We start from the raw sequence: 14,039 nt of genomic DNA on the forward strand, positions 1-14,039 counted from the left end.
GCATTTAAAATTTTATTTTCGTTTTAAACACATTCTTTATTTTTCTTCTTACTTTGTGCCAGAATATTTCCAATCCTGCAGGCGGGAAAATAATAGCTTACTACCCAACTCTTGCCTAAGGTATTGTTGTCACTCAGGCCATATTTAACGACTGCTAATAACATGTACAAGATTTGTCAATACTCATATTCTCAAGATGCTGCCCAGCTGGCTGAATGCGTTAACACAAGTACAGCACAGCATCAAAGTCTGATTTTCGCCTTGGGGCTCCAAGAAAGTTCATAACATGGCAAGTCAGCGGGCGCAAATGAACACAAGCAAAACAGATCCCCCCCCGCGCCCTTCTCCATATCAATTTGTCAAACATAAAGAAATCAGACAGAAAATACCGTAATTACCCGATTCTAACGCGCACCTTTTTTCCGAAAAAATAGGCCGAAAAATAGCATGCGCATTAGAATCGGATACGAAACTGAAACTGCCGAAACAGCGGAAAGTTCATCCCACCCATCGCCATCGCCACCTCAAGATGGCGCCAAAGCCTTTAGCAACATGGAGAAAGACTTCCTCCATTTTCAGCAGCAATTTTTCGAACGCAGGAAGCATAAGCGCCTAGGCTTTTCTATGGGCGTTCACACAAATCGTCCAATCGTTCCACTTGCGCACTTGGTAACAGCAATGGCAGCAGCGGCTCTCACGCGTTCAAAACGAGCGGTCGGCTGAAGCGTGCGGCTCTGGAGAAGCTCGCGGAATGGGCGTGCGAGGCGTGGGCCACGATCCCATCGACCATGGTTGAACGTTCGTTCAAAAGTGTTACATCGCGAACGCTCTTGGCGGCACCGAGGGCGAGAGGTTGTGGTCAGCGGAAAGCGACGAGGAGTGAGATGAGTGAGATTACTTCGGGAAATAAATCGCCCATTTCTCACGCATTCGTTTGACTAGGTCATAAAGTTCCGTACGCGTTACAATCGGAGGAGCAATTTTTTTTTTTTTTTTGCCAGGAAAATCGGGTGCGCGTTAGAATCGGGGGCGCTTTAGAATCGGGTAAGTACGGTACGAAGTGAGAAGAAACTAATACGCAGTGATACAGTTATCGGGGGACGGGGGAGTTCGTAACGACGACCAATAATCAAAACCAGTCCGAGCGTGAAACTGTGAAACGCAACGCTAAAAAGTAGGATAAGGGGAACGACAATGGTGTGTTCCAAGTAACCACGCAATGGCATTTGCTTAGGGAGGGGATGCTACCAGTTCTCTGGAGCTTGTGCTATTGCTAGAATGCGGGTGAAATATAAGGATGAGGTCTGCTTTAAGGCTTCTTGTGCTATAGCCGTGGTGGTTCCGCCTTCCGACAAAGCTCAAGCAGCTCCACACCTTTGTGCTTTTGTCCCACCGTGCTTATGGACGACACAGTGGCTTCGTACCTCTCGAACCAACCGCAGCGCTCCCGGGAACAATGAAGACGGTGAGCTTTTCAGCTCGGCTGCTACGGCTACTAGTGTTGGAAACCTTTGGCAGAAGCTACCCGGCCGCTCCGAAAGCTCCGCTTGTCGCTCGCGACCGCCCGACCACCTTACTTTATATTTTCACAAACTTGAACTCTAGCGTTAGTGCTGCCTTTGAATGCTCCTCAACCTTGACTAGGCAACGCCGCATTTTTGATGCGGTTATGCACCGTACTTCATGCAGTGCAATAACCTAAACCGATCAACAAATAGCCAAATCAGAGTATTCATGGTGTTGTTGTTGTAAGTACTGATGTTCTCCGAACCAAAATTACCACAAAGTGTATGCTCGTCTCTAGAACACTTGGATTGCTGTAAACATGATTAACGATATACCACACAAAAAAATTTAAGCGCGAAATGAAAGGCGTGTGATGTAAAATTACCAACGGGTTCAACAAACTTTAGATGGCACGGAGACTCAAACCAAAATATACACAGCACCTACCCGATGAACATAACAACAATATGTGTAACTGCGGATAAGGGTGGTTTGCGCCTGCACAAATTTATTTTTAAAAATGAGAGTCTTTCTTGGGCTATTTAAGCAGGAAAATTTTGGTCTGCCTTTCGGTTTGTTCCAGCTCGTATACTGCCGCTGGCGAAATCTTCTGCAATACCGCCCAGAAGTTGCCAAGATCGTTAGATCGTTCAAAACTACTGAAAACTACGGAAAACACTGAGACGTCGTCTACGTGTTCACCTTTTGCCACGCCATGGTAGCTTTCACAACAGCAAAAAAAATGAGAAAAAAATTATCCTACTTTTGGTTATTCCCTTGCACTTACACTTCTACCGCCATCTTCCTTGTTTGCGACCATGCCTATAAAAGCCTACTGTGTTATACACAACTATAAATCAAGCGGTCGTATATAAGGTGTTCACCCTGCCCAAATAAAGTTGGTTTCACACCAATACCTGATGTTTCTGCAACTCTTACTAACCTAGCTTTCAAAACTGGCATCACTTTTGTAGTTCTCAGAAGTGCGCTACTTACTGCTGATTCAAAAAGTAGACTATAGAGAACAATCCATTGATTGATGTATTTGCGCACCAGAAGTATCAGTGAACTTTTCTAAATTTGTTAGCCGACTTTTGTTGTCCACGAAAATGTATAATTTTCTAACAATCGCATTTTCATTTTTGTGCAGCAGTTTCGCCTGACCTCGATTTGCAGTCTCTACATTACGTATCAAAGAAAGCAGTTGACTTGACTATTATGTAGGTTTTAGATTGGTATGTCTCGCCGAGAGCTTCGACACAAAGCAGCATCGTGTGTTAAGGATAAAGCTTGATACATAAGGTATAACGCGCACAGCCCTGGTACTATAGGACTTGTTACTTTTAATAAGTGACGTGTCTGTCTGGTCGATTGTAACCTCAGACCTAAAATTGCAAACACACGAATATACCAATCACGTTCTTTCTTTTGAGAAAATTTTCTTTGTATATGTTATAGAAAGCGGGGTCCTCTTCCTACTGCAGAATTCTTACTCCGATACTATAAACAGTATTTTGCGCGAATGGCATGCGCTAATTATTTGGAAGACCACGAGCACCACCATGTTGGTTTGAGGCGTTAGAGCCAAAAAGGTCATTATCTCTTACAAGGTCCTCCTGGCTGTTCTGTCATCATCCTCACAATAAACCGGGCTCCATTGTTTGGAATTCCTTCTCTGCTGTAGAAATATATGTCTGCATAACAATCATTGATAATACTAAACATTGTTCCTAATCACTGAGATATATATTGACAATTACCTTCCTACTTCACGGCGCGCTGCTCCCACAATACACCCAAAAGTAAGCCGCAATAAAATATTTTCGTTGGGCTTGCTCAACTCAATATCCACAAATTCATGACCAGCCTATAATTTTTATATAATTTAAACTTAGAGAAGATAAGGTTGCTACATTTTTATGCTTGTGTGGATGGCCACTTTAAATTTTACATACATGTTTGTTACCTGAGAAAAAATTCATACGGACACATTGGTGAAATTTGTGTGGTCATGTATTTTCTTCGCCAAAATATTTTTATTAAAGCGTTAGTGCTTCTGCACTATTCTACATCATTTTGGGTTAATAGTCACAACATCCACCTTGTACGTCTTCTAAATATACGAGGTATGTAATTGGTATGCTTACCTGGGACCCGATTATAAAAGCGCGAATGTTCTACAGGACAACAACTCCCTATCAGCTGTTAGCATTATGAAATGCTAAATAAGAATACTAATTTTCAGCAAAATTGCAACCAGATTCTGCTACCGTGGACACTTAGAAAGCTAGGTATGCAAGGTCGCGAGTTCGATTCCCCGCCGCGGTGGCCGCTTTTCTGATGGAGGCGAAAAGCAAAAACGCCCGTGTGTACGAGATTTTGGCGCACGATAAAGATCCCCAGGTGGTCAAAATTAATCCGGAGCCCTCCACTACGGCGCGCCTCATCGCCTGCGTTGCGTCGGCGCGTTAAACCCCACAATCAATCAATCAAGCTAGGTATGGCCGTAATTGCGATCTTATTTCGCTTCACGTTTAAACTGACTCGGGAAAACATCGCGCCGTCCCGTAAACCGGTCCTAAAACACTTCCTTGCCGTCAATCAAAATTTTCTCATGAAAAATAAAATTTAACAAAAAACTGAAAATTACCCCTATATCTATACTACACTTTGCATATATCTTTAAACATTTTCTTGACTTTTTTACATTTTTCCACGCTGTTAAAGTATGCGTACCTCTGTATAATATTTTGGCCATGAAGCAAATTAGCATAACTTGGCAAGCATCTAATACTTCGTTTTCCAGTGTTAAAATGGCAAACAGGTGTAGGTTTTTTTTTCTGTTTTTTGTCGCATTCTTTTTTTATTTGCTCTATAACTACCTTGAAATTCGAGTTATAAATTTTGAGTGCCTGATGTTTTTACCTGCGCATGTTTTTGTTTCTATGCATATATGTGTCACTCTTGCGTCAACATTTCCTTGTTCAGCCTAATGCATTGGATTTATGTAAGTTCACTGCTGTTTGCAACCCTAAATATTTTTGTGCAAGTAAAGCACAAAAGGTAAAGCACAGTAGGTAAAGCTTAAATCTCTAACTATTGAGCCACCTTCGGTATACCCACTGTTGTAATCTTTAGCTCAAGTATACTACTTCTGATTCCGCGGAAAGTGTATTTTAGTGTTTTGGCAGGACATCATCAATACAGAAGACATTACCCACGTGACCACTCGTGTGTGTCAAGCCTTCTTTTCGTACGTGTCCCGGATGCGCTGCGTTGTGTATTGATTCTAATATTGTGGTACACTTTGGAACGATTCTCTCGTATCTCTACCTCCTGATGGTAGTGATAATAAGGATGACAGTGACATTGACGCTTGCGTGATCCAGATACAAGAATAAAACTGAAAAACGTTGTTTTTAGCTGTACGCGCATCGTGGTGTGTAGTTGTACAGGAGGAACGATTGAAAAGGTGCAGAAAGCACCAGCGTTCAGGTTTGAGATGTCAGACGTCATATCTCTTTCGCCGTGAAAGCCGCTTTCAGAAACAAGGCTACGCAATCAACTGATTCCTCTAGCAACCCTCAAGTTTCGCTGAAAGTGTGAGACCAACTGCTGGTTTATACACACCGTGCACTGTACAGTTGCCACTGATAGCATGCACACAATCTGCATGCAATGCGTACAAGGAGTTTGGTAAACGAGTATCAATTTCTTCACCAATTATGACTTAGTGACAAACCTACATTGCCATCGGTTGGCGAGGCCCGGCCCAGAGTGAGCCTCCCACAATCAAATGTGTGAAACACGCACCTTCTCATGTGGCATTAAACACAGAACGTGTTTATACGCCACTCCACACAAAAACAACTACTCGTCGCCACAACCAACAACGAGGGGTTTAAATTCACTGCGCAGTCGCAGCTCTTGCTGGTATTAAGTATACACTTTCGTTCACCACCGTATCATCAGTCAATGAGCCCGTCGGCTCACCTTATCCTTTCCACACTTCAGTTGCTGCTCCGCATGTATCCATCTTCCGGCAGACATTCGCGTCAGGTTGCCGGTAGTGTAATTACGTTTGGCTATTCTGACATGTTTGCACAGGCGCTTAATTCACTCGATTGATAACCATAGCCGCATGGCAGCTTCGGAAGGCTCCGGCCCACCCAGCATGGCTCAATGAACCTACTGACGTCCTTATGTTAATGTGTCGAACCACAAGGCATAATATAAAAGGTAGCCAAGTCAACACAAGCACCGGCCTGTCCGGTACTCAGACCTGCTCGTAGAGTCAGGCCGCCATCTATAGTGCAGTCTATAAGATCATTCTTCCACTACACCTTTTGCATTCCCCAGACGGGACATTCGTCTCTGCTAACGTGCTGCAGAGGTGCATGGGGTGTCGGTCCAATGAAAATAAAAAACAAATGCTTGCCTTCGCAAAAACTCCTACTTAAAACATAGAAAATTCAAGCGAGATAGACGGGTCTTGGGCTTCAAGACGCTATGTCGGGTATTCTCTCTGTTGTGCGCTGTTTTTGCAAACACTATGATACAACTAGCCCAGCAGCATGTTTTATTGAGAGATATTTGTGCAGCCGTGAACGATTGTGATGATCTGCGTGAACTCTACCCGTCCGCAGAGTGAGAGCTTCCAAGGCTATCAAAGAAGATACGCTGGTGGGAACGCAGTGGCGCGCCATGCTGTGCCGTCGGTCATCGCAGGTCGCGCAAAGTACACTAGCGGTTTCGTGACGAGCCCGGGCCAGCGGTGAACTTCCATGGCGTTATAGGCTTTATGCGGTTCCTTTTGTAGGCGAGAAGGTGCAAACTGGAGGTAAAAATGAGGATCACCCCACACTTGTCCAAGAACAGGTCACTGGGTGGCCGCAAAAACAAGCTGCGGCGTTATGGAGTAGGGGAGGTTGGTTTCTGTTGACACCCCTATCAGACGAGGCGACGTGCTAAGCGACAGTTTTAGGGGCGAAGCTCCTTAGGGCGTGGGTCTGTCCATCCTCGACGTATGTATGTAGCCACCTCTAGTTTATTTCTTGGATTGTTTACTAGATGGCGTGGCTACCTCTAGTTTAGTTCTTGGATTGTTTACTAGATGGCGGTACTTGTATATGATGAAAAGATGCGCTTGGATTGTTTACTAGATGGCGTGGCTACCTCTAGTTTAGTTCTTGGAATGTTTACTAGATGGCGGGGAGCGTTGTAATAAAATCCGTTCGCTGTTGGCGCGCGCCCGGAGTCGCCCGATGGAGAAGGCTGCAGATGTGCGAGCCCACGAGGCAGAAGCGCTCCGTGAAGCTGCGCGACGCCGCCGCCAAGATCCTGCCGTACGAGAGCGGGAGGCCGAAGCGTGCCGTCTGGCTGCGCGACGACGCCGCCAAGATCGCAGCGTTCGAGAACGAGAGGCCCAAGCGTCACGGCAACGGCGCGAGGACCCTGCCGTACGCGAAGCGGCACGGCTACGGCGCGAAGAGGATCTCCAAAACGTCAGAGAACGGGAAGCGGCGAGAAAGCGCGCGTATCGGCAGGCAGACCCCGATGCAGTGAGAGCTCGTGAGGCGTCTGCAAAACGCATCAGGCGAGCTCAGCCCCAAGGTGCCGACGCGCGGTTTAAGCGAGACTTTCTAGACGTTACGTTCGGACACAGATGTATTGGGCAAACTTTCACTGAAGAGTCACGGTTTTACCGATGATTTCCCTCAGGAGCTTCGCCCACTCATCATCATTCACCCCGTGGATATGCTGTGAATTTTTTTTTCCTTCGGTGTAACTGATTGACCAAACCTTACGCAACGTTGTCGAGCCCTGTGCTATTTTTTGTAGCTACGTTCTTCAATAAACACCACATGTAAGGACAAAGAAACTAACTGTCCGCCATCTCAGCTTCCCTACTGTATCCGTGATGTGGAAACACCAAATTTAGTGTTCATATCCACTCGGGTACTGTGCTCTCTTGGGCTTATGACAAACGCTTACCCACGTAGGTATTCTCAACAATTGAAATATTTATGTGATAGTCGTACATGCATATCTATGCTGGGACACCGTTCGTGCGTTTTTTGCAGATATTTCCGCATATTAACACAGATAAAATAATATAAACAGTCTTGGTCGTGTTATGACATCCACATGCTAAGCCATTCTTTCTAGGTAGAGGTATCAACTGCAATACTTGCCGCCAACGTTCCTTCTCCAGCCTTGGCTCCAAGTGGCTGTTTCCAGCCTGAAAGACAGGTCGCGGTAATTCGGGTACTTCTTAACGACACCTACAAATCCACTTTCCTTTGTATACGCAAACTTCAACCATTTCTGTCATCGTACCTTTTTAGTGTGCACATCACTAGCTAGTCTGCTAGCCTCATAAGCGTTTACATCAAAATGCTGATTATTCACAAAATATACAGAGGTATCTCGAAATAAAAACACTTAACTTCTAAAAGCTGCAGTTTCAAACTAAAGAAATTTTGTGGCATTCATTTCTACCTAATGTATGTGCGCCAGGACGTCGCACAGATCTCCCGCCAATATAAATTTGGGAGTTTTTAAAATGCAGTTCAACGCGTAAAAAGGTTGTTTGAAGTTTTCTCCTTGCCTAGGTAGATATATTTAATTAGCAATCGAAGTCAACGATGTCACGGAAGCCCGTCTGGTCGGTATGCATTTTGATGAAGAAAGACAAGGACGCCTACCACAAGTTAGTGGAGTTTAAAGGAAAATAACGATTCAGCTCCCTCACGGAAGTCTTGGTCACCATAAAATTTTGAAGGGAAATAATCGCCTTATATACGTTTCACAACGCTGCGCAGGCAACCTGCGGAGACTGGAGGCAGGTTTCCGGAGTTGCGATTCAGTGTGTGTTTCGTCGTTTATATGTGAAGTGATTCCAGTAACTGGCGTCAGGTAGCATTTCTTTCTTTTTCGTGAACGCGTACAGCAGACCAGTTGATTGGGTGCGATGGGGTATCGCAGTGCTCAGCAAGGGCGCTTTCCGACACGTGGCTCTTATTTTCATCGTTGCGATGTTGCTGCAGCCGCTTTGCAAAGTTTCCAAACTCACCAATATACACGTGGTGGCGATCTGCACAAGAAATGACGTAGACAACTTCTGGATACCTCTTTTCTTGCAATTTGTCTTTCACGTTCACAAGTTCATGCCTTAGTTTGCGAGACGGCACATGTGCAGTTTCACATTGTACCAGCGGAGTATGCGTGACACAGCCTCGCTGATGCCGGGCAGGTAGGAAATGGCCACGCGTTTTTGAAGTCCGACATCGACAACGTGCCCAGGGCGAGTGCGCTGCCGCTGAACAGAATTGATGAAGGCGTCAGGGTAACCGCACGACGAAAGTTCGTAGCCTACTCTCGTTCTGACCGCCACCCGGCCTTCTGGCTTGCTGCAGATCCTGTCACCTCTGTGGAGAAGGGAGGCGACCACAGACCGTTTCTGTGCTGCCGGATGCACCGAAGTAAAGTGTAGGTACCGGCCGGTATGAGTTTTCTTTGTGAACACTGTAAAGGACAGCCCCACACCGTCACGCTTAACCAGGACGTCTAGGGATGCCAGACGCCCGTCGGCCTTTTCCTCAGTCGGGAATTGGAAGGCCGGTTTCATTCCATTGAGGTTCTATTACATAGACGTACCGCACGAACGTCCTCGGTTGCAGTGCAAAAGAGGCGAGGGCACGCTCCTCTAGTGCCTCCATCGTCAGGTTGACGACTGTCACGGAAATAGATGCACCCATCGCCGCTCCGTGAACTTGCTTCAAGAATCTCTCGTTGGATGTGAAGTATGTGTTCGACAAGCAAACTTTCAGCAGCCACCCTATGCCGTGAGCCTCGATCGCGCTTCTCTCCGGTATCCTGGGATCAGTACTCATTGCGGAAGTGCAAACGTCCAGAGCCAAATCAATGGGAACGCTTGTAAAGAGTGATACTACGTCAAACCACACCATTGTATCGGAGACGTCGAGCTGAAGGTTTTGAACCTTTTCAATGAAGCCCTCATTGTTGCGGAGCTGAGCTGGGCTGCTTCCGACGGGTGGGGATGCGCCTTGATGCAGGAAGCCGGAGAGCCTATGGAGCGGTGAACGGGTAAATTCCACTATTGGCCGAAAAGAAACACCAGGCTTGTGCAACTTGGGGAGACCATATATTGCTGGCGCTGATCTGTTGTGGCAGAGGAGCTTGTAATACAACCCCGTGTGCTGAGGCGGTACAGCGTGGAAGACGTCAGCCAAGAGCTTCTGCTGTTCTCGTTGAACCTTCTGAGTCGTGGGTCCTTCTGTAGACTTGCCTAGGTGGCAGCGTCCCCCAACAAGACGAGAATTTTGAGTATTTGAGTATTTGATTTTTATTTCTTCGCAAAACCAAGAAATAAAAATCAAATACTGTTCCGTACCCTCTACTCCTGTTCTGTTCTCCTGTTCTGCACTCCTCAGCGTCCATGAAGACGACGGCGTTATCCTTGTCCACCGGAAGCACAACGACTTCCTCCATGCCGCGCAGGCTTCTCAAAGCAGGCGTTCACATTCGCACAGCGGGGATAACTCAGGTTTGGCGCGTAGCTTGAAGAGAACGATGACGGCACGCGTACGGGCCTCTTCATGGAGTGAGGGCTCCAATTAAAGGGCCACGATATGCAAAAAAGGGCCCAAATGCAGGCGAGATGCCCCATGAGCGCCGAGCGCTGCAGGACAAAAACGGCTGGGCATAAGGCAGAGTTGAAATTTCGGCCTGGGCGACGACCTGTGCCACAGACCATATTTACATGCTGTTAGTGAGGCTCATCTGGCCGTGTTTACTCTGGAGGCTCACCAATGATGGACCGTTACTCGTTTTCTTTGTTTATAGTATTTATTGGTGTGGTTTTCATGCTCACAAAGTAAGTACAAACTCCAAACGAGACACCTCCTACCAAGGCGTGGTCATACTCGGCATCATATCATGCCTGGATGTTTATAATTGGTGGAAGCGAGAGCCAAGCTGCCGCAATTCGTGACAGGACATAAACTGCAATACGTTTAATGATTTATAAAACACCCTAATAAGTTTTTGGTTGCTAGCAGCAACAGGGAATAATGTTAATACCTGATCAGAGAGACACTGTTGGTGATCAATACTGCTACACTTTACTGCAGGGTTCTGTAATGCTACAGGAAAAAATGACACATTTGGTCATAAAAAACTGTATTTTTCTAAGCGCCAAGACTACATTATCGGTTTTTTTTGGTGCGCGCCTTAAAACTGTAATCAATAAAAAATTCTAACAGAACTAGCACAATGTTACAATCTCGATATACTTCTCCTCCGTATAATGGGTAAATGCACTTTGCGAGTAAAACACATCACTATTTTTCTCGTATGCATGCGTCTAAAGACAATATTTGTCTGACAGGCCAAAATTTCTTTCCGAAACAACAAACCAGAGTAAAACCTACAAAAGCGCTATAACATACGGATGCACCTTACCAGCACGCTATGTTCATTTCCGCCAGCAGCGCGCAGTTATCTTACAGGGGATTTTTTGCTATCCGCATGAATACCCTTTCATGCACAACTTTGTGCATGTAGAAGCTGAACTGTGCTTTAGGTAAACTTGTTTTCAAGAAAGTAAAATTGCATAAAAAAGAGGACACCTGAATAAGAGCAAAGTAAGTTCTGTTTAATATCTACGGTTCTGCGTTGATATGTACGACGCAATAGCGTTACTTCGGCGACGAGGATAGCGTTTTGGAATGCAGTTATTGCATTTACAATCTAAGATTCACGAGCACTGAAGTTCAGCGAACAGAGTTATACTAGGATCTAGGGCTTTTAATCGCCGTGGCCCAGGAGAGACGGCGGCCCTCTGCACTTGTGGAGAGTTGCGGAAGCGTGGTGTTGGTTATTTGACGGAGAAGGCGGCAGTGTGAGTGCTTTCAAATGTGTTTCTTGTGTCCAATAAACGTTTTAGCTTATTTGCAGAGAGAGAGAGAGAGAGAGAGAGAGTTTGAAGATCCTTGTTCAGGAAAAAATAGATATGGCTAAGGAAAAAAGGATAAACAGATGGTAGGAAGCTGAAGGTAGAACCTGAGGTCAAGTGCCCCTGATGCATCAGCTCCTTCCCTTGCCTTTTCAATCACCTCACGCTGATCATTAGGTAACAGGCTCCTGAAAGCTGTCCCTACTGTGTCTATGAAACTGGGATATGTAATTCTTCCTTAGCTCTCCGTGTGCATACGCGTTGAAATGGCTAGTTTGCTTGAAAGAATGCGGATGTTGCGCCGAATTTAGCACAGGTTTTAGGTCATTTCTGAGGTCCACACAGAACATTATCATCCCTACCCCCATTTTTCAAGAGATACGTTTTCCTTTATCCTGCTCCAGGTTTCAGATTTGTTGGCATTGAAACTCTCTTGTGACATGGGGAACGATTGTATTGTAGGCGTAAGATGATGAAGCGTTTTTTGAGTAGGAGAATGCGGTAGTCTCCGTCGCAAGAAGCATGGTATGTGAGTTCGCGTGCCCCTTGGTCGCCACGCCGCTTTCTTGCGGACATTTGAGTCCAGGCGTCCAGGGGACACAGTTAATTTTCTTCATTCTGGATTAGAATATCTTACCTAATAGTTTAAGTATTTTTCCTCCAGCCAACAGTATATTTTCATTTGAGAATATAATGATGTTTACGCTTCTATTCGACACTTCCCTTAGTGCGGCTGATAAGAGGCTGGCTCCAACTTCCGCCTTGTCGTTGCTGTATGTCGGAGGCTCATGCAGTCACAAAGTTTCCTTTAGTAGTTACCTACGACCATTGCTGCTTTAGTACATACAAAAGTCGGTGTATACTGTGTTGACATACTTTTTGAACCTTCCTCGAATATACTTGATCCTGATTGGACGCTGTCCTTGCGTTGGTTTGAATCCATATTTTTACTCGGAAAGACTATAATACAGGGTCTCTGTATCACAGACCTGTCCATCACGTCTTCGGGTCGTTTTTTCCCGGGTACGGAACTTCCTGTTTTCTCTACGATGGCTCATCCCGATTTCGCAATATCTGCGGCTTCCTTGAGGTTACGAGAGTGGGTTCTCGCAATATTTAAAGGCGTTATAAAGACCCAATTTCACGACTTTTTATCATTATCATTAAAATAATGTGGAGGCCTTCATTTACTGCAGGACAAAGGCCTGCCCCATTAGCCTTTCCCCGCTTCTGTCCCGTGCTACCCGAGTCCTATCTTTGGCACCGAATGTTTTCATTTTGTTCCTCAATCAAGTTATTGGCCTTCCCCTTATACTAGACCCGTCTCTGGGTACCCATTCTGTTACCCTGGGTGTCTGACGCTTTTCAGTACGTCTCACGGTAAACATTGTAAGGTGGAGGGCTGTCTGGTATGCTGTCCTGATGATGGTGTCTAGTCGATTTTCTTCGGTGAGGATAAGTGTGTGGCTCGGTAGGCTCTGTGATATCCCGCTTATGATAGGTGGCGGCATGAGTCCTATCGTTTTTTCTCACATTCCTGATCTTCTTTAGGTTAAGCGATTTGTATTGTGGGCATTTGGTTAAAGATATTCTGTATTTTGGCGATTGTGAGACCGACGCTGCTGCTTGAATTTAAAGCCGTGCTGGACATTCGTACTTAGCGCTTCTCTGGGGAGACATCCGTAACTATTCTTAGGTTAATTTCGAACTTCGCCCCGTGGCGCCATCCGCCATTTGCCAAACAGGGCTTGCGGCGGAGACAGAACCACGAGGTATCCAATAGTAGTTTTAAAAATTCTGTAAAATAGACGCAAAATACTGGGTTTTATTTTATTTCATTTCTTCGCATAATCCATGCCTTCCTTGACTTTGTGAGACATGCGTTTGCCATTTTCCCCCGGTCTTAGTGAGGTGACCGAATGTCGGTGTCTAGTTCCGTGCCGGTGGAAAACACGCCATGGTGATTCAGTGGACAAGACGCTGCGCTGGTGACCTCAAGGACGCGGGTTCAATGTCCGGCTGTGGCGGCCAACTCAACGGTGGGGCACCGCTCTGCTTTACCGTTGCGTTGGGCATTATCATTGATCGCCTCAAGCATATAGTTTCAGTTTAAAAGTATCTTGCAAAATAGTGCAAAAGGGCCTTTAGTTTAGGGTCGTCCCCACACTCTGCACCCAATTCTAGTATGCCCTTCATTACCTTGTACTCCATCTTTAAGAGCCTTGACTGTAGTGTTTGTTGTTCTTTATTTTTCAAAGTCCTCTGCATCAAAAGAAGAAAGTCGTCTTCGGAGTTTGCATTGAGATTACTTCAGCTTCGACTAGAATTGTGTTCTTCCCGAAACTAGTAGATCTAGTTGCGCGGTTTCTTTACGAACCGAAGTTATGAACTAATGCATTTTTCGTGCGAGTACTTCCCAACAAAGAAAATCATCTAAATATTTTAAAGCGTGCATGCGCTTTTGTATATCTCGCCTAGCCCCCGTTAGTTTACGGGCATTTTAGGCTGACCAACTGCCCCACCTGGATTTAAATAGTGCAGAATTTTGTAAAAG

Source organism: Haemaphysalis longicornis, unplaced genomic scaffold, assembly GCF_048455015.1.
Source record: "Haemaphysalis longicornis isolate Haplotype H1 unplaced genomic scaffold, Haemaphysalis longicornis Haplotype H1 scaffold_6, whole genome shotgun sequence".
Taxonomy (NCBI): Eukaryota; Metazoa; Arthropoda; class Arachnida; order Ixodida; family Ixodidae; genus Haemaphysalis; species Haemaphysalis longicornis.